Genomic DNA, 23715 nt, shown 5'->3' on the forward strand with positions numbered 1-23715 from the left:
GCCAAATATATATTTAAAAAGATACTGTATTTAAATAATAGTATTTCTATTATTAAAATATGTATTACACATTAGATACATTCACACGATATTAATAGATTTCAAATCACATATTTGGGCAGAAATAAGGGGTATGTTAAGTATAACTATCTTTGAACATATTTTTCTCATAGCATGATATTGAGGTCATTTAGAGTTTTCATTTATAAATTAGTTGTGTTCTTGTGCTCCTTTCATCCTGTCTTGGGAAAAATTTAAAATTTACTGCACTGAACTGAGATGCTATGTGAGGAATAGAAAGAATTTTCTGCATTTATGGGGAGATTAGAAGGGATCAAGGAGCACACAGAAGCCAAAAATTTGGCTTTTCTGAAAGTAAGCTTTTCTTCATGTGACCCCCATTTATTGATTCATTAAGTGATTGATTTACCACTTATTGAAAACCTACAATGTGTCAATCCTATCATTTAAGTCGAAGCAATAAACCTGTGATTATTCTTGTTTTGTTTTAAATTATCTTCCCAAATTACCTTTGTTGAATTTAACTTCTCCCCACCCATTCATGTGTGCAACAAATAAAGACATTTACTGCTTTTAATAGCTACAGTTATTGAGCACTTACCAGACATTTTCCTGCGGGCTTTTTATAAATTATCTTAGTTAGTTTTTACAGCAAGCAATCTTATAAGTTAGGTCTTATTAACAACTTCATTTAAATAGGAAGGAATTAAGCACAAGGAGGAAAATCTTGCATGAGGTCACATACCTAATGAGTGGAACAGACCCCAGGCTGTGTAAGTCTAAGCCTTTTTCTTAATTCCACATTGTACCACCTCCCAGAATTATTTAGTCTCTGGTTTTTTGACTCAGAGACTTTCTATAGACACAGATCCTTGAGGTCACCTCCATGGTACATTAGATAATGATTTTTTATTTTATTTTCAACTTTTACCTCCTTGAAAATCCATCTGTAGCTGTTTTTAAGAAAACAATAAGCTGTGGAGTCTCTTTTAAAGCCTTATAATGTGACCAAATTGATGTGGTCTATTTGTAAATGTTCATGTAAAATAAATTTGAGGGTAAAGTGACTTTTCCCTCAAATATCCACATAGAGTAAAACAATCCTTTGTGGTTTGAGTAACTGAAAATAATAAAAGCCCTAGGAGATTTCTTGGTAAAAGGAAGAAAAGCAGAATGTACCTAAGTGTGTACAGTGTGTACAGTATTGGTTTTCTCCAACTTAGTAAGAGATTGCAAAACAGTCTTCAACAAACCTAGAAATGGCAACTATGATTTTATATAAGCATGAGAACTTGAATCATATTTCTTTAATGCCATATCATTCAGTTATACCTTCTAAAAAAAAAAAACTTCCTTTTATGATGAGCCAGATGTGCCACAGCAATGTATCATCTAAGAATAATTAAAGTTTTAGGGTATCCCCCTTTGGAATCTTATTTGCAGCTGACAAATTTTGAAGATTCCCCAAGGGTAACTATTTGGTAGATGTCATGTTCCTTTTAATGTGAGGCTTGCAAAAAGCAAATGATCACTTTGTTAGAACCTCAGGGCTCATACTTGACTTTGCTCTGAGTTAGCATCTAAAATGACTGGGGATATTTAAAAACCAGGTTCTCCCCTTTGTATCCTGGCTACACCACTTGCTAGAGAGTTATGTGTTCTTGGACAAGTATCTTGGGTTTTGCTTCTATAGGATAGGAATAGCTACAGTATTTACCTCATCAACTTGTTATAAAATAAGATAATATACCTAAAGCATGTGGCAAAGTGCCAGACCCATAACAGACACCCAGTAAATGTTAATTTTGTCCATCCATGAAATTGAAGGTGACTTATGTCCTCTGTTTTTTTACTCAGCCTTCATAGAATAGTTTGATATTCACAATGTAATTTCCATCTTCGTAAGACTAGAGACCTCTAGTGTTTTCATTATTTTTAGTTGCTCAAGACACCAGTCATTTTCTCTTTTCCTCATAAAACGTCTTGTGACAATGAAATACCTTAGAATTTACTTTGGAAGGAATGACCTGGGGCAACTGTTCATCCTCTGTGTCCACTTCAATCCTTAGTTCTCCCAAAGGATGCTAATGGCCTGATATACTATCTGGGTTTTCTTATCATCAGCATAATTCTGCCTTGACTTATTTCCAGTAATGAGGTTGCACATTTAAACCTGTAAATGGCTGAACTCTGTGAAATTGCTGATATTTGATGATTTTGACCTACTAAAATGACAGCGTCAAATGGTTTAAACTAATATTCAAGATAGTGACTGCAAATGCCGTTTGTGTCCCCCTTGTTCAGGTATCCCCTCCTAACTATACCTAAAGGAGGGCAATTGGTGTGTAGAGATTGATTTTCTCTTTGTATATTCACCAAACAAATATTAATGGAAAGCTTTTTATAGGCCTCACACATGATAGCCACTATAATTTACCTGTAAAATATGACCTTACTCACTCTCATTCTAACAGTAGAATACTTGCTATAAAAAGTTTGTAGAAGATAAGTCAAAAAGTGACATCTGAATTTTTCTTTCAGACCCTGGGTGGCACCATCTCTGCTGCTTTTGGAATTTCCAGATGTCTGTGCCAGCAGTTTCCACCCCCTCTGAGATTTCCAGGGAGCTGAAGTTGGAATCAGAAGCTAGTTGGAGGCCTCTGGAAGTGAGCTCTGTACTGGCTTTGGAATGAGGGGGTGGTTCTGAAGAGTTCTTAGCACTTGCTTCATACTGGACCAGGTATTCAGAGAAGCTGACCCGAAGGGAGTTACAAGCAGGTGGTTAATTAAAAATTTGCTCACTCATCTCTTCATTCACTCAACACATCTCTATGGAGTTCTCCCTAAATCTGCCCAGTTCACTGTGCTATTTTGGGAAAGCAGCAGTGGACAGGATGACACCCTTGCATGCCCTCTACAGCTAAGAGTCTAGCTGGGAGGCAGAAGTCAACTGAACTTACAGCTGGGTGTGGTGAGGAGCAGGGTAGGCAAGACCATGACACTGAGTGAAGAAAACCAGGGGGAGGTGGGAGACAAAGGGCATGATGGGAACTGTATCTTCAAAATTCCTTGCTCTGGGTGAAAATTTGTAAGGGGTTTCCTCCAACTTAGCATGGATTTGGGGACCAGTCCAGTAACGCTTTTCTCAAAGGTTTAGTCTTATTAGAAGTATCTGTCTCTTTCTGTCCCTGGAAGCTGCATTGTGGTATTTGGGATTTTAAAATACTTATCTCTCAACACCAATTTGTGAACTCTGTAGACAGTACCAAGAAAAAGTACCAGTGGAACTCATTTTAATTCACTCAATATGCAAAAATATAAATTTAGAAATAAGATATGTTGAGGGGCAATACACAGTTCTGTTTCAAAAATAGTCCTCCTGATGTCTTCAGCTTCCTGATGTCTTCAGCTGTCAATTTGATGGACAAGTAGAAGACCCCTGTATAAAGGAATTAATATTCACACCATGGAAAGAGTCTCTAGTTTCACAGATGGAGTCACCACAAAGTTTCTTTAATAATCACTCTTTCAGTAATTTAGGTCTAACCTTATTTTCAAAAGCTAAATTTACAGGTAATCTAAAAATCCACCAAATGCCCAAAACCTGATTCTGCATGTATCTTCATATAATTCTTAAAATTTTAAAGTAAGTTAATAGAAATCCTTCATGGTGAAAACCAGACTTTTTATCCTAGATTCTGTATTCTGTTAAATATCATTTTCCTTTCTTAAAAAAAAATAGTGGTTGGAGGATGGAAAGCCAAAGAAAGGAGGCAGTGATTTTTAAGTTTGAAATGTTGTGAAAAATGTTATTTAAAAATAAAAAATGGGTTACATTAATATTCTAATTTTTAAAAGCTAATATTCTCCAGAATATAACAATAATGATCATAATTAAAGTCAAAGATAGAGTGCTTTAATTAGCACTCAATTATCTCCTTCAGTTATTTCAAATAGATAAGTTATAACATTTTATTGTCTTTAATAGAAATATGAAATTATTTAAAGGACCAGGTAAAAGAGTGTTTCTCAACCTCCAGGTCATGACCCACTAATAAGTAGGGAAATTATAAAGTGAGTCATGGTGAAACAGAGTTGAAAATACTCCTGGGTAATACACTTTGTAAGTGTGGAGTTTGTTTCATGAAAAATGTGTATTTCATACATATACCTTTATTACATATACATGTATATAAATAGCAGAAAACTATACATGTGATTATACTGAATACAAAATTTAAATGTATTTCTTACTGTTGAATGCAGACCAGAGGTCAAGAAATCCTAAGATGGAGACAAAACATAGCTAACATCATACTCAATGGAGAAAAACTGAAAGCATTTCTCCTAAGATAGGAACAAGACAAGGATACCCAATATTCACCACTACTGTTCAGTAGAGTATTAGAAATCCTTACTGGAATAACTAGGCAAGAAAAATGACATAAAATGAATCCCAATTGGGAAAGGAAAACTATTACTATTTGCAGATGATATGACAATATACACAGAAATACAAAAGACACTATTAAAAAACTAGAAATAATGAATACAGTAAAATGGCAGGATATAAAATCAATACACAAAAAATCAGTTGCATTTCCATGTGCAAACAATAAATTAGGAGAGAACAATTTTTTAAATACCTATTTACAATCACACCAAAAAGAATGAAATACCTGGGAGTAAACCTAGGAAATAAACTAACAAAGGAGGTGAAGGACCCATATATTGAAAACTATAAAACGCTGTTGAAGAAGATAAGACACTCACGCACACAAACAAACAAATGGGAAGATATCCCAAATTCATGAAATGGAAGAATAAACATTGTTAAAATGACCATATTACCTAAAGCAATGTACAGGTTCAGCACAATACCTATCAGAATCCCAATGACTCTTCTCAAGGAAACAGAACAAGCAATTATAAAATTTGTATGGAACCACAAAGGGCCCTGAATAGCCTGGAAGAAAAGAAGAAAAATGAGGGAATACACCCGCTGGCTTCAGATCATAGTATACAGTGACAGTAATCAAAACAGTATGGTTTTGGGACAAAAGCAGAAATGCAGACCAATGGAATAGAATAGAGAACCCAGAAATCCATCACTACATGGACAGTTAATTTTTGACAAAGGAGCCACAGTCATACAAAGGATAAAGGAAAAACTGCTGTAACAAATGGTCTTGGACAACTTGAATAGCCAAATGCAAAAATGAAACTAGGAGCATCCTCAGTTGCACAAGGGGTTAAGCACAACACTGTGAGGCTATCCCCAGCCACTGCAGCATGAGTTCGATCCCTGTCGGCCAGGGAGCTGACTCACATGGAGCTGCAGACCTCTCCTGTCTTGCCCGCTGCTCCCCTCAGCACTATATTTCAGTCAATCCGCCTATTCTATTCCCCACTCTGTCTCTGGTGAATCCTCTCACCACCCCCATCTCTGGCCTGTACCCCAGTTCTTGTATGCATAAATAAATCTTTTTTAAAAATGAAACTGGATCATTAGCATGCAAAAATTAATTCAAAATGGACTAAAGGCTAGGAGTAAGATGTAAAACCATAAAATACTTAAAAGAAAACATAGGTGATATGCTACTGGACATAACTCAGAGCTCTATTTGGGGCACACAAGCCCAACAATGAGGGAAGCAGAAGCAAAAATAAACAAGTGCGACTACATCAAACTAAAAGTTCTTGGGGCCTCATTGGTGGCTCAGGGGTTAAAGTCAGCACTATCAAGCTATCGGCAGCCACTGCAGCACAAGTTCGATCCCTGGCCAGGTTGCTGACTACATGGAACAGCAGACCTCTCCTGTCTCACCTGTTGCTCCCCTCAGCAGTGTATTGATCCTCCTGTTCTTTTCCCCACTCTGTCTCTAGTGAATCCTTTCACCCACCCCGTTCCTCTGGCCTGCACCGCAGTTCTTGTATGCATAAATAAATTTTAAAAACAAGTAAGTAAAGTTCTTGTACCTCAAAAGGAACCATCACAAAAGCAAAAAGACAACCTGTGGACTAGGAGAAGTTACTTGCACATCACATGTCTGACAAAGGGGTTAATTTTCAAAATACATGACATTCTAATACAGCTCAACAAAAACACGAAAAACCTAATCAAAAAATGGGCCAAAGACCTAAATCGTTCTCCAAAGGGGACATTCAGATGGCCTACAGGCACGTGAAAAATGTTCAACATCACTTATATTACAGGAAATGCAAATCAAAACCACAATGAGATATCACCTCACCCCTGCGAGACTGGCCATGGCAAAAAGAATGGAAACCACAAATGGTGGCAAATATGTGAAGAAAAAGGAGCGCTCATCCCTGTTGGTGGGAATGTAATCTAGTGCAACCTCTATGGGAAAGAGTATGGCGGTACCTGAAAAGAAGAGGGAAATACCACATGATCTAGCATATACCACTGCTGGGTATTAACCTGAAGAATAGGAAAACGTTAATAAAAGATCTGTGATCTCAATTGTTCACAGCAGCATTACCCATAATAGCCAAGTCAGGGAACCAACCACAGGTGAATGATGAAGAAACTATGGAATATACACTCAATGGACTACTACTTAGCTATTAAAAGCGATGAAACAGTGCCTTTTGACACAAAATGGATGGATCTTGAGGTGATTATGCTAATGAAATAAGCCAGAAAGTGAAAGATATACCAGATGGTTTCACTCAGTTGTGGAATATAAATAACCAAAAAAAAACTGGCAAATCACAGCAAAAAAGAAAAAAAAATCTTAAAACTCTGAAAAATGTACTGGTTACCACAAGGAAGAGGGGCTAAGGGAAGGAAAAGGAAAGGACATCAGCCCAGGAGATTCGGTGGTGAGTGAAATGTTGTACATATGGAGGTCTAAAAATGTACCCCTACAGGATCATGCTCAGCGAAATAAGCCAGAAAGAAAAAGAAAAATACCGGATGGTCTCACTCATAGCAGGAATCTAGAAAACTTAAATAAGGGACCAGGAAAATGAATAACTATAAGAAAATAAAAATCAAAATCAACAAACAACAATGAACCAGAGACACTCTATGGGGGGGTGTGGGGCAGGGAGGGATTGGGGTCAAAATAAGGGGGTTGCAATTGTATGGGGAATATAAAAATAAAATTTATTTTAAAAAATGTGCCCCTACAGTTATATAGATATAGAAGTGACTGAAAAATTAATAAAACTTGAGGGGGGAAATCCTAACATGGAGAATATTCAAAATAAAAAGTAGAAAATAAACAACCATGTTATTCTACCCAATAATATGGTTCTAAGAACTAAATATCTCTATTTAAACAATGTCTTCAGCCTTAGGAAATTTAGTTCTAATAAATAAAAGAAGCATTCAGGCAAAATGCATTCATATGTATCTGCTTCTCATACACTTCATTTGAAATTTTCTAATTCTCTTTTTAGACCTGGACAAACTGCTATGTATATATGTATGCATCCAGATACCTATCTATAAATAGAAGTTTTAAAACCATTAAATAAATTTAAAACCCTTAAAATAGAAACAGGACTTCCCGATTCCATGAATAGCTGTTAATAATGTAAAATCAAATTTAACAGTGTTCATTCACTCAGTCACACACTAAGCTAAAGGCTGGCATGGAAAAATTTGCAGGTTGTTGCAGCTTTTAAAATTTAAATTGTATAACCTATTTAGCGCCTACCCTCTGGTTAGCTTGGGAGATATTAGATGGTCTGTGTGATGCAGTTGGAATCCAGATATTCTGAAATAGCATTTAATGGTTGAGAAGAGACAATCTTATTCCTCATCTTAATGATTCACCCTCCTGATCTCTCTGATCTGAATCGGTCTTGCTGAACATCGCAAGACCGTTTGCCCATTCTTTATCACAGACTCATATAGGCTTCCCCGGACCCCTCTGCCGCTGAAAACATTCCAGACATTCCTTAAAACAACGTTTCTCAAAAGGTTGGTTTCTTAGGATCCTGCAGGAGCTTTGCCTGCATGATTCACAGAGACCGCTGCGCACGCCTCTCATTAACACAGGGGCCAGATGGTGGAGGCGGCCTCTCTGCTCTGAAAGGCTTGCTTTACTCAACCTGGAGTCCATCAAGCTCGCCTTCAGAGGGGTAGATGAGGACACTGGGATTCTCGGTTTAAAAACACTCAGTCGGTGGGGCCGGGTTTCCAGCAGCACAGCGAAGCTACACATAGATTGTATATCTTGGTATGATGTGTGTTTCCTTTGGAAGGAGGCATTTAAATGAAGTTTCCTATAGCAAAGTCCTGGCCCCCCCATATCCGAGAGTCTCGAAGTTATTTTTAACAAATTCAAGAAATAGAAATTCTACACTGGAACGCTTATTCTCAACCTTTCTTATAAAAATAATTAAAGGACACAGCATTTCCCTCTTTTTCCTTATTAATGCTTCCAGTTCTGCTGCTTTCTCATCCCTCCCTCCTTCTTGCTTCCCTTTGCTCTCCTCATATACATCATTTGAAATTTTCTAATTCTCTTTTTAGATCTGGACAAACTGCTATCAAATATTTCAGGTTGAAGGTTTTTAAGGAGAAGACAAACTCCAGAAAACCTCTTCCATGTGACTAGATTCTTTCAGTTTCTTGCTGGTTGGAAGTTCACTAGCAACCTCAGGGAGTTGATTTGCCTAGAATTCTCTTTACCCTCCATCTGCCCAACTCAGCCCTGCTCTTGGTACCCATATTCCTTGATAAATATTGCCAAAACCAACATCTTTTTCAGAAACACAAAATGCTAGCAACAGGTCTCACACATAGTTCCACTCCATGAAACACAAATTCTTGGTCAAGTGTTATAGGCTGTAATGCCTCATCTAGAGCTGGGTGACCTGACCAGTGGATTCTGCCCTCAGACTCTATTCTTTCTCAGTGACCCATGAGATACTGAACAAATTAGTGGTGCTCTATATTCAGCATGTGACTAACTGCCAGTGAAATATAACTCAGAGCCCAGGGTACATCACAGAACAAGGAGATGATTAGAAGACAAGGGATCATTTCACATTCTAGATGTACAGTATGAAGCCAGTAGAGGAAAAGCTATTAGCTCCAGGGACACAAATTTCTCTCTTGTTTTTCCCTACATGAAACTGTGGGAGAGTGAGCACTGCAAGCATTGATACAATGGACGTTAATTGAGGAGTGCTTTCTCTTGCAGTATGTGCAGAAACTTTCACTTCCATGTTCTTTGTTGCCATAATAATTTTTTCATGCATTCAGTCAGAAGGTCTTCGACTTTGGAATCTGGCAGAATTATCAAATGTTAGCTCTGAAAGTGAGACAATTACCTAGACAAGTCTTGTAAGATGCCGTCACCTAAACATACCCCAGTAGATACTTAGGAGCAGGAAATGAAGCAGAGATAGCATTTTAAAAAAAAAAGTCATACTGACTTTTGAAAGAGTCACTGTGGAATGTTTACAGGATCCCATGGATGACTAAAATTAGTTTATTCTGCACGGCATAATCCACTGCTGACTCAAGATGGTGATACAGCAGTGTTAAGCTGTGAGCTCACCAGGAAGCTCATTCCCTAAAATTATTCTCTGGCAGGGAAAGACCCCAAGTTCACAACAGTGGATGGAAGATGGGCTATAAATAGCAACTAGTTATGCCATCACTTGCAAGCTGTGTTTTCTGCTTGTCCACAGTTCTCTATTTCTTGCAGTTTGAGAATCTCGTGATGAGTCTACTGGCTCTCAGTGCGACCGTGGGGTGTGTGTGTGTGTGTGTGTGTGTGTGTACACATCATTCTCTTAGTTATGTGATCACTAAGTTTTAGGTCCTATAGTTTTCATACATTTTAAAACCTCTAAACTTTGGCTGTTTCTCCTATAAGGCAACATGCAGGTCCTATGAGCTCTCTTAAGAGAAGCTGGTGGCTTGATTAGAAACATGTTGAGATGGGTGTAAGTAGAGAAGATGCAGTCATATGCTTTCAGGTTGGTTTCTCTGTTATGAATAGAAAAGATTTTCTGTCTATTTCAGGGCATGTTTATCGGAATAAAACTGCACTCACGCTACCTTAAGTTATTGTTTTGGTTGATTCAACTAAGCAGTCAATTCAATTAAAAAAATACAAATCAGCCATTTAACTAAATTGGCTAATCAATCAGTGAAAAAGTAGTTTCAGTATTGCTCTATCAACCCTTAACCTGCTGTGCTCTCTTTGTGGCTGATTTTATATTCGTTCTCATACATATTTTTTATAACAATCACTTCAGGACACAAATAGATATTCTTAAGCATGTGGTGGAGTCATTTTGGGTCTGTATCACTCTATTTCTCTGTCAATGCCCATTCGCTGCCACTGATAACTTTCCCCCATCTGTTTAATCCATTTTCTGTCTTATTAAGTACTGAAGTTATTTCTTCAGTGACAAAGCCCTCAAACTATGCATCAGTGATTTTCTATTTTTGAAGCTCTGGAATTTTCCTTGTTGGGACACTGAGTGCTTCATTTCTAATTAGGCTTTCCTTCTTACTCATATTTGGCTTTGCTTTATCAATAAATTACACAACCAATAATTGGGAACAGGATCCCAGAGTGTGCTGCATGCACAACTCCAAGGGACTTGTGGGAAAGGAGCATTCAGAGAGAAATGGAATTGGGGCTCCTGACAGCAAGACCGCTGTCCAGCTTGATAAAGTATTAGGACATTGTTAATTTTTAAGCAACAGCTGAACTCTTTTTTTTCAAAAAAGATTATTTATTCATACAAGAGCTGGGATGCAGACCAGAGATACAGGGGGTGAGAGGATTCACCAGAGACAGAGTGGGAAGCAGAACAGGCAGATTGACTGAAATACAGGGGAGCAGCGGGTGAGCCAGGAGAGGTCTGCAGTGCCCTGTGGGTCACCTCCCTGGCTGGGGATTGGCTGCATTGGCTGCGTATAGCTTCACAGTGCTGTGTCTTAACCCCTTGTACCACCAGGGAGGCCCCAACAGCTGAACTCTTAATCAGATTGGTAATATAGTTCTATTTTGTAGTCAAACAAAACATTTTAGTAGAAACCATTCCATTTTATCGGATATTTTCTTTAAAATAGACTTTGTCCCAAGAAGAGCTTTAGGAAGTGATTGGACCTGTTCTGTTGTAAAACCAGTAGTGAACAAATGTTCTGGAAGTATTTTCTAAGATCCTCTTTGAATGCCTCCATGAGATTTTTCCTGATCACCCCAGCTGGGAACCATGTTGCCATACTCTCAATTCCCATAGCACTCTGAGATAATTCACGTAAGGCATTTAACACTGAGCTTGATGCAAAGAAAGCAATCATTATTGTCCCTGTCTCTTTGTAGCCTGTATCACCTTCTGCTGGAGAGTCTGATGCATCATTTTATTCTCAGTGACTTGCACAGGTAAGCATTTATTGAATGAATAATAGTTCTTTTAAAATATCTTTCATCTTCAAACTGACATTCAACAGACAATAAGTGTCGGGACAATGAATGTTCAATAAATGAATTGAACAAAAAAAATCCATTGTAATTCTTGAAAGGTCACCAAAACCCGGCCTTTGTTTTCACAGAGTTACCTTTCTGAATCACCTGTTAGTGTCAAAGATGTTAACTAATTTTACTCCTGAGCCCAGTTCCTATTAATGTCATGCTGGTTATTTAAATAACGGCCAGCTAGCTTCATCATACTTCCCATATGTGGAGCAAAATCATTATGGTAATATTTACTGTCCATTTGCCTTTGTCAGTCTCTGCTCTGGGCATTTTACATATACTCACTATCTTCTCACTGCAATCTGCTTTAAAAATGAGACACCGAGGCACCATAAGGTTAGATCCCTTGTCTCCAGTCAGACTTGCCAGATACCAAAGTACAGCCAGAGCTGTGCTGGAGGTGCACACAAGTTTTGGGTTAAAGGCACATATATCCTTGCCTCCAGCAAAAAGCTAGATTAAGAGCAAATGCCAGAATCATTTCAACCAAGATGCCGCTGCAGGAGGTTTAATGTGTCTCTCAAACCTATATGAGCACTCAGCTGTCTTTTTTATCATGTAAGTGACCCAGAAAAAGAGGGCAAAGAGGGCCATAGTAGCTCTTTCCTGGTTTGTGAGCATAGAAAATATTTCTTTTGAGACTTGAACTAATCTTTGTAAGTCTCTGCCCTGAACCATCAGAAAGCACTGGCCTAACTCATCTAGTCCTAATGGGAGAACAGTATGTCCTGAATGAACTCCACCCACTAGTGTTTTATGGACTCCACCCCCACCTCCATGCCAGAGATCCCAGGCACTGAAAATTACAACTCCCATCATGCCATGAATATACCATGACTCTTGTCTTCCAGAGGAGGGGTTTGCTGGGAACTAAGGGGGAACTAAGCTGCCATGCTTATTATAAACTTGAGCAGGTGGAACTGGGAGGGGCTTGGTTTTGTCTGTTTTCAGCCTGCACCCAGGGTGCCAGCTCAGGCAGCACTACCAGTGGGACCTATTGACCAATAATTACTCTGTGTGTGTGTATACCCCCTCTTTTCATTTCCCTAGTAAATAAATCTATTAACCTTTCTGTGCCCTAGGGTCTTGTTCTGAGTTTTTTTTTAATAACTTTTTTTTAATATACTCTTTTAAAATTTTTTTTATTTATTTATACAAGCACTGGGGTATAGACCAGAAGTGCAGGAGGATGAGGGAATTCACCAGAGCCAGAGCAGGGAACAGAACAGGCAGATGGACCAAAGACACTGCTAAGGGGAGCAGCGGGCGAGACAGGAGAGGTCTGCTGCGCCACGTGGGTTGCTCCCTGGCCGGCCAGGAATTGAACCGGTGCTGCAGAGGCTGCAGACAGCTTTACAGCACTGTGCTCAACCTGCTGTGCCACCGGGGAGGCCCTGTTTGAGTTTTTTTAAGTATGTGGGTGAGGATTCACACCCAGGCCATCCCATTTTCCTCTGGGGTTGCCCGGTAACACTCACACGTTCCTTCCTATACTCTTATCTGTCCCAGTTCTTCCCTTGGCTTGGATATTTCCATTTCCCAACCCTCCTTCAGCTGCCTGGAACCTACAGATCATTCATGATGGAACTTCTTGCAGGAAGCCCTTGCTGACCATCCCAGGCAGGTATTGGATGCCTGCAAATCCCTGAGAATCCCCCCAACCCCCATCATGGCTTATTGATCCACACTGATTTACCTTTCTCTGCTCATCAAAGATAAAGAGGACCCTGTTTTACTCATTGTTATCCTGAGAGCCTAGCACCATTCCAGGCACAGAGCAGATGTCTAATAAATGTTTGCTGAATGAACAAATGAATGAATGCATGAAGTGTTCCCTTGCATGTCCATTCCACTCTCAAAGTAATATGTGACCAATAACAGAGAATATGCATCACCATATTTCCCAGACTGACTGGAAAGACACGGCCAAGAATAACAGGCAATATTTGTTATTTCTTTGTCTCTATATATCCCTCTGCAATCTAACCCAAGACCATAAGAGTACATAATCTTTGATTAGGACAAAAAGTAAGCCTGGAAAATTTGTGGCTGTAAAATACATTTCAAACAGCAATTTATTTTTCTCCTCTGTGGTCTTGTTGTATAAATTATGTGTGAGACAAATATGTGATAGAGATTCAGTGGTAATTACTTGTTCTCAAATGTTTGGTTAACCACGCCTTTTAATCCCACATACAGTAGCTTAGCACAGAATTAAATTCTGCCCTTTAGGCAGGATTAGCATTTAGATTTTCTTGTTCCTGTAGTTTAAATGTTTTTATCCCAATATTTCTACTTTTCCATTTAGAATAAATGCACAGAGTGTGTTGGGGCAAATATAAATAGCATGGAATTTTTGGCATTCAACTCATCATCTTCATTGGTTGTGGTCAATATTTATGGATACCAATTTTTTAAAAATTATTTATCTGTAATTAGTTACAGGAACATAGAAAGTATTCCTAGACCTCTCTCTCCTAATGAATCTAAGTGTCCTCTCTTAGCCAATAACCTAAGTATTTAGTTTTATAAAGGAAAAAACTTTCAGCTTTCATTATCTAAAGAAATTTCATGGAATAATGTTAAATGTGACATAAACTGGGAGAAATTTTTTTTCCTGCTGCCGTAGATAGCAGGAATGGGGGAGGAAAGGTTTATCTATTAACTGGGGATTATCTTTAGTCCCTATCAGTGATAATATTGATTTAGTCATTTAACATCCATTAATATTCATCATGTGCCTAGCATGTTCCAGATTCTGCTTTTTACTCGTGATGTAAAAAGAACTAATGGTCTCTGTTCTCAGAGAGCTTGAGATGGGATAAGAAATGGTTGTATAAACAATTGTAATCAAACAAGACAAGTATAAGTGAAAACCTATACAAAGAGGAGCAAGGCTTTTGGAGAACATGGGCTGCCTGGGGAAGTCAGGAATATGAACTCACAGATGAGAAAGAACCTAGCTGAGACAGGCAGAAACAGGAGTTTTCTAGGCAGCAGTCAGGGACATGACTGACAAGGAAAGGCATTCTGTACATAGTGATGTGAAAAATGCATCATTGGAATCTTTAGGGCTTTATGAACAGGAACGTGGCCTGTGACCCACCTCACAATTCACAGTGCAACCCCACAGTGAGGCCCAGTAGGGAAGACTTTAGGAATGGCAGTGGGGTAGGGAGTGGGAGAGAGAGAGTTTACTCTGGCAGCCTGCCACCTGCACACCATGAGGAAGCTGCCTCAGGGTTCAGGTAAAAGGAGAAGAGGTCAAATCAGGAATAAATGTGGTCGGATCAGGATGTGAAAGATGATGAGGAAGCACAGGTGACTGACCAGGCCAGACATAGGGCCTTTTCTGTGTTAGAAGTCACAAATCTGGCTTGACTCAAGTTTCCACTGTAACCATGGCCACCTACACCCCACTCCCCTTGAAATTTAGGTTGAATCTTTCACTCAAATTAATTTGAAAGGAGAAAGGTGAATTTAGTCCAACATTAGAAAATTTTGATGGCATTAAAAAGGACATTTCAAATTGGATTGCCCTTGTGCGGACAGATAATTTGCCTGTGTTATTCCATTAAATAATTGCATCTAACTCTAGCACTTTCAACAAAAAATAAACTGAGTTTTACTCATGCTTCCTCATCAGCATTCCCCCATAAATACCAGCTTTAACTTCCTATTTTTTTTTAAAATCACTCATTCATTCATTTTTTTTAATATATATTTTTTTAATATTTATTTTTATTTATGCATACAAGAACTGGGGTAAAGGCCAGAGGTGTGGGATGTGAGAGGATTCACCAGAGACAGAGTGGGGAACAGAGCAGGCCGATTGGCTGAAATACACTGCTGAGGGGAGCAGTGGGCCAGACAGGAGAGGTCTGCTGTGCCATGTGGGTAGCTCCCTGGCTGGCCGGGGATAGAACTCGTGCTGCAGAGGCTGCAGATTGCTTCGTAAGTTGTGTCTTAACCCTTGGCACTACCAGGGAGGCCCTCATTCATTCATTTTAAACTGAGGTAATATTGGGGTGTCCCCATCAGGTATTACCACCATACTGTATTCACCATCAACTAGCACAGACTCCACCACTACAGACCATTGTGCCTCATCCCTGCCTATTCTTTCCCCTCCCCTCTTGGTGTCTCATTTTTTAATCAGCTGTCAATGGTTAATTTTTCAACATCTTTATCTGACTATTAAATTAGTTACTTTATATTCCACATATCTTATATTTCACATGGTGACAGCAGACAATGTAAATCTTGGATGTCAGATCTATTTTTCTAGTAGCATATATCTTCTATTTAATTGCACATTGACATTTTTCTGTGCTACGTCCATATAAATACCTGTTTTCATAGCTCTTCAGAATTTCAGGAATGAAATCCTGTTTCATTCCTGTTAACCTACTACTGTCCCCCCATTCTGCCATCAAGGTGCTTATTTTGTGCCTCAGCTCAGTGCATTTTCCTATCTAAATTTCTCCATTTTAGAAATCCAGAACCTCTAAACAATCTGGCTTAAAATTAAATTTCTGAGAAATTTAATCATTATTGCAATTGCTTCTTTGGTTCTTGGAGCTTGAGTCCTTAAAAGTAGAACTTTTTCTATCAGGTTATGTTAACGGGCAGGGTGAGGAGTACCCCAGAACCCACAAACCTACTCACTTTATCTAGGTTTTGCCCTCCACCACATCAAGACATAATACCATCTAGTGCATAAGACCTTTAATGGAAAGGAATTTTAAAGCAATTGGTGTGCAATAAAGAAAAGGAAAAGAAGGATAAAATAGTTTCCACACAAAACTCCCAGTTACCCATCCCCTTGTGGGTAAATGCCCAACCAAGCAGAGTTGGCCCAAAGCAGGGCCACTGAGGCCCAAAAGCCTGCCATGACTCTAAAGTAACTTCTGGTGGGGACCAGTAGGAAAATGGCAGAAGGGGCCAGACAAGTCTGGAAAGAAAAGAGGAAAATCAAAACCAAGATAAACACTGCCATTGTTAACCTCCCCACGGGTCTCTCATCCACATCTGTTTCAAGTGTCTCCTTCCATGTCCCCCAAGTTCCTGGTACAAGTCCAAGCCGAGAAGCAAGCACAGCTTCTTCACATGTCTCTCTGCTCCATGTGTCTGCCAGATCTCCTTGCCCTTCATCCTTCTCCCTTCTTTCTTCCAGTCTCCTCTTCAGTTTCTCCTCCTCCTACTCAACTGCACCCTTCCTTGGGTGGGGCAGGGAACCTGGAACCTCTCCTTTCCCTGGGGACCACTCAATTACAATTTGAGAAAGGTGGTGAAAGCAAGGTCGGAGAAAGGCAGTGTGAGTAGGATCCAGTGCTCTGTAGATGTTTTTTAGTCCTTAGGCTCTACATCCAGCGACCAGTGGGAGGATTCTAGGAGCAGAGGGTCCTCAGCTAATAGCCTGAAAGGAAACACAGACCTCTTTCCTACAACCACATGGAACAGGATTCTGCCAGCACTGGAATAAGCAAGAGACTCTCTCCAAAGGACACATGGATTTAGTCTGAGACCTATATCGGATTTCTGACCTATAGAAACATAAGGTAATAAATTTGTGTTGTTTTAGATATTTAGATATTTGTTAATTTGTTAATATTTAGATATTTGTTAATGGCAGGAATACAAAACAAACAATATGATGTCACTTAGATGAGATGGTTTTTCAGTGAGCAGGGTCCTGGGGTTATCTTTGAGAAATTTCCCCAGAGTTCCCCTTTCAGCAGCATAGTTGAGTTTACCATTTGTGAAGACACATCTCGAGTGGCGGTTACATTTTAAAAGGACAGGTTTATTACGAAAAGAGAAAGAAAAAAAGAGAGACAACTGCATAAACACAAGATGGGTGGTCTTGGGAGGAGAGCTGCATTTTGCCAGTGTAGAAATTGCATGAATTTAGTGTTCTTTGGGGAGAGGTTCATTCCTTTGAATTGCCTATTGGCAAATTAATTGCTTTTAGGGTGTGGCTAGGTTGATTTTTAAGGACTGGTGATTTTTAAGGACTGGTGATTCTAATAAGGGTCCTCAGTCTGCATATCTCCATTTCTGACCTATAGAAATATAAGGTAATAAATTTGTGTTGTTTCACTCTACAATTCCCTATAGAATTGTAGATCTATGTTAGTGGGTGTTTTCTATAGTAGTCTTGAAATGACTGACAAGCCCCATATCCCCATTTTCTGGCAAGTCTTGACGATTTTTCATTTCTATGGCTGGTTTAATGATGTCAGCATCTCTTCCCCGCACCTCCAGTTTTACTCTATGCTCCCATCACAAGTGGCCATAACTAGTAAGCTATAGCCAAATAGAAACTTATATGCAGGTAATCTAACTCCAGGGTGAGTGTAGGGCTAATGATAATGGTAGGAATACATAACAAACAATAGGATGTCACTTGGATGAGATGGTTTCAGCACAAGTTTGAGCCCTGGCTGGCCAAGGAGCTACCCACATGGCACAGCAGACCTCTGTCTCGCCCACTGCTCCCCTCAGCAGTGTATTTCAGTCAATCTGCCTGTTCTATTCCCCACTCTGTCTCTGGTAAATCCTCTTACCCTCACCTGTGAAACCATTCAGAATTTTCTCTTATCTGATGTCTTATTTGTTACTTTCAGAAAATCTCATTTTTGACTGGACTCAGACTCAGATGTGGAAGTTCTCAAAGAAGACAGCCTCTAACTCTCTGCAATCTGTTCCTGGTGTTTTTCTTTGGTTTCCTTCAATTTTTGGCTAAAAGTTTAGCATACTCTGCTACCTCTTCCTTGTTTCTTCAGACCAACAAACAGATGTCTGCATTGCAAACATGGCTTAAGACACTGAGTCTTGGATGCTTTGGTCCTGGGTTTCTTATTTGTCTTTGTTTAGGGGCTTTCTCACAATATACTGGCAGACATCATCTTTTTTTAAAAAATTAATTAATTTATTTTTTAAAGATTATTTATGCAGACAAGAACTGGGGTGTAAGCCAGAGGTGTGTGGGCAGGGGTGATGTGAGAGGAGTCACCAGAGAGAGTGGGGAATAGAACAGGCAGACTGACTGAAATACACTGCTGAGGGGAGCAGTGGGTGAGGCACAAGAGGTCTGCTGGTGAGGCAGCAAGATGGTGCTACAGCTGTAGCCATGTGGGTAGCTCCCTGGCCAGCTGGGTCTCAAACTCATGCGTGCTACAGTGGCTGGAGATAGCCTGATAGCACTGTCTATAACCCCTGCGCCACCAGGGAGGCTCGACATCATCTTCTTTAGAGAGACTGAAAACTGCAGATTCTGCTAGCTCTTTTTGGGCTGTAGCAACAAAGCACAGTAGCATTTTCTTTTCTTTATTAATTTTTTTAATTTTTTACATAATTGTTCATTTTAAAACAATATTTGCTTCCCCCTACCCTCTCAGGTGTAGTCCTCATAGTTTCCTTCACCAATGCACCATCACCACAGTCCCCTGTGCTCCTCCCTCCCACCCTCTGATCCCTCTCCCTCCTCCTCCCCTGCACTATGTCTCTGGTTTATAATTGTCCATTTTTGCTTTGTTGTGTTTTATACTGTTATTATTTTTTTACACTGATGTCTTAATTGGTTCCCCTATATTCCTGCTATAAGTGAAACCATCTGATATTTTTCTTTTTCCTTCTGAAAGCCCAGTAGTATTGATGGAGATTAAGAGTAGAAAATTTGGAAAGGAGTCACCACAGGACCAGAAACCTGGCTCATGCAAGTCGAAAAGCTGGAGGTGGGAGTAGAAGTGATTACCATAATCGTTAGATCAGCTATAGAAATGAAAAATCCTTAGTGGCCAAATGCTATAGCGTCAGATTGTTATTGAAAGTATCACTAGGCACAGACCAGAGGTGGGGATATGGAGATTGAGGGCCTTTATAGAAAATCACTAGTCCTTGCAAATCAACCTAATCACACCCTGGAAGAAATTAGGTTAACAAAAGTTAACACCTCTACAAAAGAATGAGCCCCTCCCAAAGAGAAGTAGATTACATCAGTGCAGTTTCTGCACAAGCAAGGCACTGCAGCTGTCCTGCCTACGTGGGCTTCTGCAGACTTCTCTTAGCAAACCTGTCTCTTAGGGACATTCTGCCTGCTGGGTCTATGCAAGTGCCCTTTATTCTTCTCTCCCTTTTTATTTATAATAAACCTGCCTTTTGGCTATAACTAATGCCTCTGTCTTGTGGAGTAACTCGCTGCATGTCATTGAAAGGGGAGCACTGGTGAAACTTCCCAGAATTAACCCAAGGACCCCGCTCTCCGAACCCAATACCTTTCCAAAACCGACTTTAGTATCAGTAAGTCCAGGAATATCCTCCTTCACTTTTTTACCAATACTGACTTGGGAACACTCAGATAGGCATCTATAATTCAACCCTGGACAGATTTGCATTTTCTTCCACCACTCCCCTTGGTCTCTAAGAGGAATGCTCCTTAATCAGTAGCAGGTGAACCCAGTCATAGGTGAAGCTACCCTGCTTCATGGGGAAAACTTGTTGGTCATTTCCACCATTTGTTTGTACTACAGAACCCTTCCAATCTTCACCCAGAGCATCAGCTGCCACTTTTTTTTTAAAAATTTATTTATTTATACAAGCACTGGGTACAGTCAGAAGTGCCGGGAGGGTGAGAATTCGCCAGAGCCAATGCTGAGAGCAGAACAGGCAGACTGACGAAGTACACTGCTGAGGGGAGCAGTGGGCGGCAGGAGAGGTCTGCGCGTCATATGGGACCCTCGCCAGCGGCTGGAGATCGAACCGGCGCTGCAGAGGCTGCAGGCAGCTTCGCAGCCCAGCACTCAACTGCTGCGCCACCTGGGAGACCCTCAGCCACCACTTTTATGGCCACATTCTTCTCTTAAAGGGGGGTGCAATTGTATGGGGAATATTAAAAAAAAAGGTACAAAGTTTGCATTCGTTTTGTCCACGTCAGTAAGTTTTTAGCAACCAGTGGCTGGGTAAGAGAAGTTCAGTTTCATCTTGAAGCAGCTGATGTTTTTGAGCCATCACCTTTGAAGCTGGTTTTGGAGATGCTGGAAAGGTTTAACCAGTCCACCGCTTTCAGTGGCACACAGCGAGCTTCCCAGGTGAGTTTCCCCATGAGACAGAGACCTTAGTTATCCGAAAGGGCAGGTTTATTATGAAAAAGGACACTTGCGTAGACACAAGTGGGCAGAAAGAGCTGCCCCTGAAAGGGACAGGTTTGCTAAAAGAGGTCTGCATGGTCCCAGGCCGGCAGCCTTGGGAGGAGAGCTGCCTTTTCTGCTTTGCAAAGGGAGGTCAGTGAAGAGAAGCACTGACATGGTCACAAGTCACAGGCTGCTCCCGCTCTACAAAAGGACAAGATTGGCAAAGAGAGACACCTGTATATTTACAGAGGTCCAGACAGAAGGGCTGCTGCCCCTTGTAGTAGTTGTACTGTTATAGTCTTCATCTCTTTGGGAAGGGCTCATTCCCTTGTGGAGCTGTTCACTTTTGTTAATTTTGAGTAACTATGTAGAATTTGAAAAGGACCAGAGATTCTCTATAATGGCTCTCAATCTCCATTCCCCCACTTCTGGTCTGCGCCTCCTGATACTTCCAATTGTAACAGGGTGGTCCCCAGGGAAAAGGGAGGTTCCAGGTTCCCTGCCCCACCCAAGGGTGGGTGGAGCTGAGCTGGGAGGAGAAGCTGTAGGAAGAAAGCAGGATGGCGAGCAAGGAGACCTGGAGGAGGCTCATAGAGCAGAGAGACATATGAAGCTGCCCTTGGTTTTTGGTTTTGGACTGGTTCAAACAGACGTGGGTGAGAGACCTGTGGGGAGGGTAACAGTGGCAGTTTTTATCTTGAATTTGATTTTGCTCTTTTTCTCCCAGACTTGTCTGGCTGTTTCTAATACTTTTCTATGGGTCCCTGCTGGAAGGTACTTTAGACTTGTTGTGGGCTTTTGGGCCTTGCTCTGGGCCATTTCTGTATGGCTGGACTTTTGGGTAACTTTGGGTGCTTGATTTGAAAATTATATTCTTTGTCTTTTCTGTGTTGCTCACTAATTGTATTAAAGTTCCTTCCATTGTGCTCGCTTCGGCAGCACATATACTAAAGTTCCTTTCCATTAAATGTCTGTATGTTTTGTCTTGATGAGGCAAATGGCAGAACCTATTTAGAGCAGGTAGGTTTGGGGGTTCTGGGGTGCCCCTCTCCCTGAGTAACACTATAGCGGTCTGATACTTGCTATATAGCAGTTGGCAGTAAGAATTTTTCATTTCTATAGCTGGTTAATAATTATGGTAATCACTTCTGTCCCCACCTCCAGCTCTGGGCCTTGCATGAACCAAGTTTCTGGTCTTGTGGTGCCTCCTTTCCAACTTTTCTACTCTTATTCTCCATCTACCAATAAATCTAGATTTATTTAACTAGTTCATATTGATGGGCATTTTAGATTGCTTGCAATTTGTAGTATTTCAGACATCAGGACAGTAGATTTCCTCATCTTCATGTTCAAATGCTTTAGTTAAGATTCTATAGGAAAATTTCCTAAAAGTGAATTTATTGGGTCAAATGATAATCATATTAACATTTTTATAAATACTGCCCAGTTGCCTTGCAAAGTGTTTCCAGTGCAGCTCTTAGACTAGAACTTAAAGCTGCAGGGAAAGAATGAACCAATAGTGTGGACAGATGTGGCTCAAAGGTGACCATTTCAGCAAACAGAACGGAAGGCACCACATGACTGAAAATGCCTTTTTCCTTCATTTTAACTAAAGAACCTATAATTTCCACAAGAGTCCTTCTGGCTGTGTCTTTTCACCATGCTTTGCAAATAAACTCAGTTTTTTGTGTTTTCACTTCTGTGTCTTACATTTTGACCTTGAAGCAATAAAGACTGACAAAAATAAATAGCCTTTTCAGTAAGTATCCCTTGTGCTACACATCCATTCTAAAATGGTGCTACTTCAACTAAGGCTAGAATTTCCCATATGTGCAATTAAATACTATAAAATACTAATAGCATTTCATTAATTTTGAATGATATACTTCCCAGCAGGACCCTGGAACCCAACCCTTGGAAGAAATCACTGATTAAAATTAACATAGCAATCAGCTAAAGTGCATGGGTTCTTGGCATTTTGTGGAGTCACTAAACCAGGCCTCATGAAGATATAATGGCCAGTTCCTCACATCAGAATAAAATTCTTCACTTTATGGGATCTCAGGCTTGAAAGACAAGGAGTCTTACTTGCTAGAAGTAACCTTTGCTTTCTTAACTCCCTGCTGTATCTGAAAAGTGGTTTCTTTCACTCTTGGCTAGCACTAATGCTTTTGTTGCGCTTATAAATATGATAGCATCCTTTTTTTTTTTTTTACCCCATTCTCATTTGTTTTGAAACTTCTTTTTCTTATTCTAGTGCCTTAGAGATTTTGATTTTCTCCTGAGGCTGTATTTTTTTCATCTTTAGAGTTGTGAAACCTTTTGACTCAATTACTATGCTTGTTTATTGGCCTTCTGCTCAAATGCTAGATGCTGGGACATTGTAATAAACATTCTTTTAGTTGTGAAATGGAAAAATGTCTAACTAATGACGTTTGTTTGTTTGTTTTTGTTTTATTTTCCCTAGAAAACCTGAAAGGAAAATGAGTTTTGATAAATTTTAGAATATTAAATAATAGCACTCCCTATTTATCATTTACAGATGGGGAAAAAGCATTTACCATATGCTTGATGCTGTTTTTTTAATGTTTTAACTTAAAGTCCTCTACGCCATTCTTTGAAATAATGCTATTATTATTCCCATTCCACTACTGAGGAAATCAAGGCTCTCGCTTAACGCTACCTAGTAGGAAACGATAAACAGAGGCTTGAGATTCAAACACAGGCTTGTTTGACTGGCCTGTACTCATAACCACTATACCATCATGTTCCTTGGCATTTCAGATCATTCGTAAGCAATACTTCCAAGAACATTTTTACGCAGGAAAAAAATTGAACACAGATCTGCTTAGATGTGGTGAAGTAGAGAGAACACTGGGATAGGAGTCAAAAGACGAGTTCTAGCTGTGTCCTTAACTAGCTAAGCAAGTCCCGGGGCAAGTCTGTTCTAAAGCCCCACCCTTGGCCTTTGTTTTCACATCTGTATAAGTGCCAACCTCATAACACCCTTAAAAAAACTTGATTTCCTCTTCTTTGATTTTTCCTATACCTGCCGCTCCCATATCACTTGTGACAGT

The 23715-nt window shown here is 39.9% G+C and overlaps 1 long non-coding RNA gene across 2 annotated transcripts in view; it reads left to right on the plus strand.

The window, feature by feature from the left end:
• LOC119235742 (uncharacterized) overlaps positions 1-18400 on the plus strand; it is a 36455-nt gene extending 18055 nt beyond the window's left edge. The window contains exons 3-6 of one of the 2 annotated variants that reach the window (XR_005122901.2): positions 2563-2761; positions 11352-11411; positions 16858-17065; positions 18134-18400. This is a non-coding gene — a long non-coding RNA (uncharacterized LOC119235742). The remainder of the gene's footprint in view (positions 1-2562; positions 2762-11351; positions 11412-16857; positions 17066-18133) is intronic. The other variant, XR_005122902.2, reaches the window with a different exon arrangement.
• Positions 18401-23715: the final 5315 nt, after the last annotated feature.

The sequence above is a fragment of the Talpa occidentalis genome, unplaced genomic scaffold (genome assembly GCF_014898055.3).
Source record: "Talpa occidentalis isolate TD23 unplaced genomic scaffold, MPIMG_talOcc4v2.1 talOcc4.9, whole genome shotgun sequence".
NCBI lineage: Eukaryota > Metazoa > Chordata > Mammalia > Eulipotyphla > Talpidae > Talpa > Talpa occidentalis.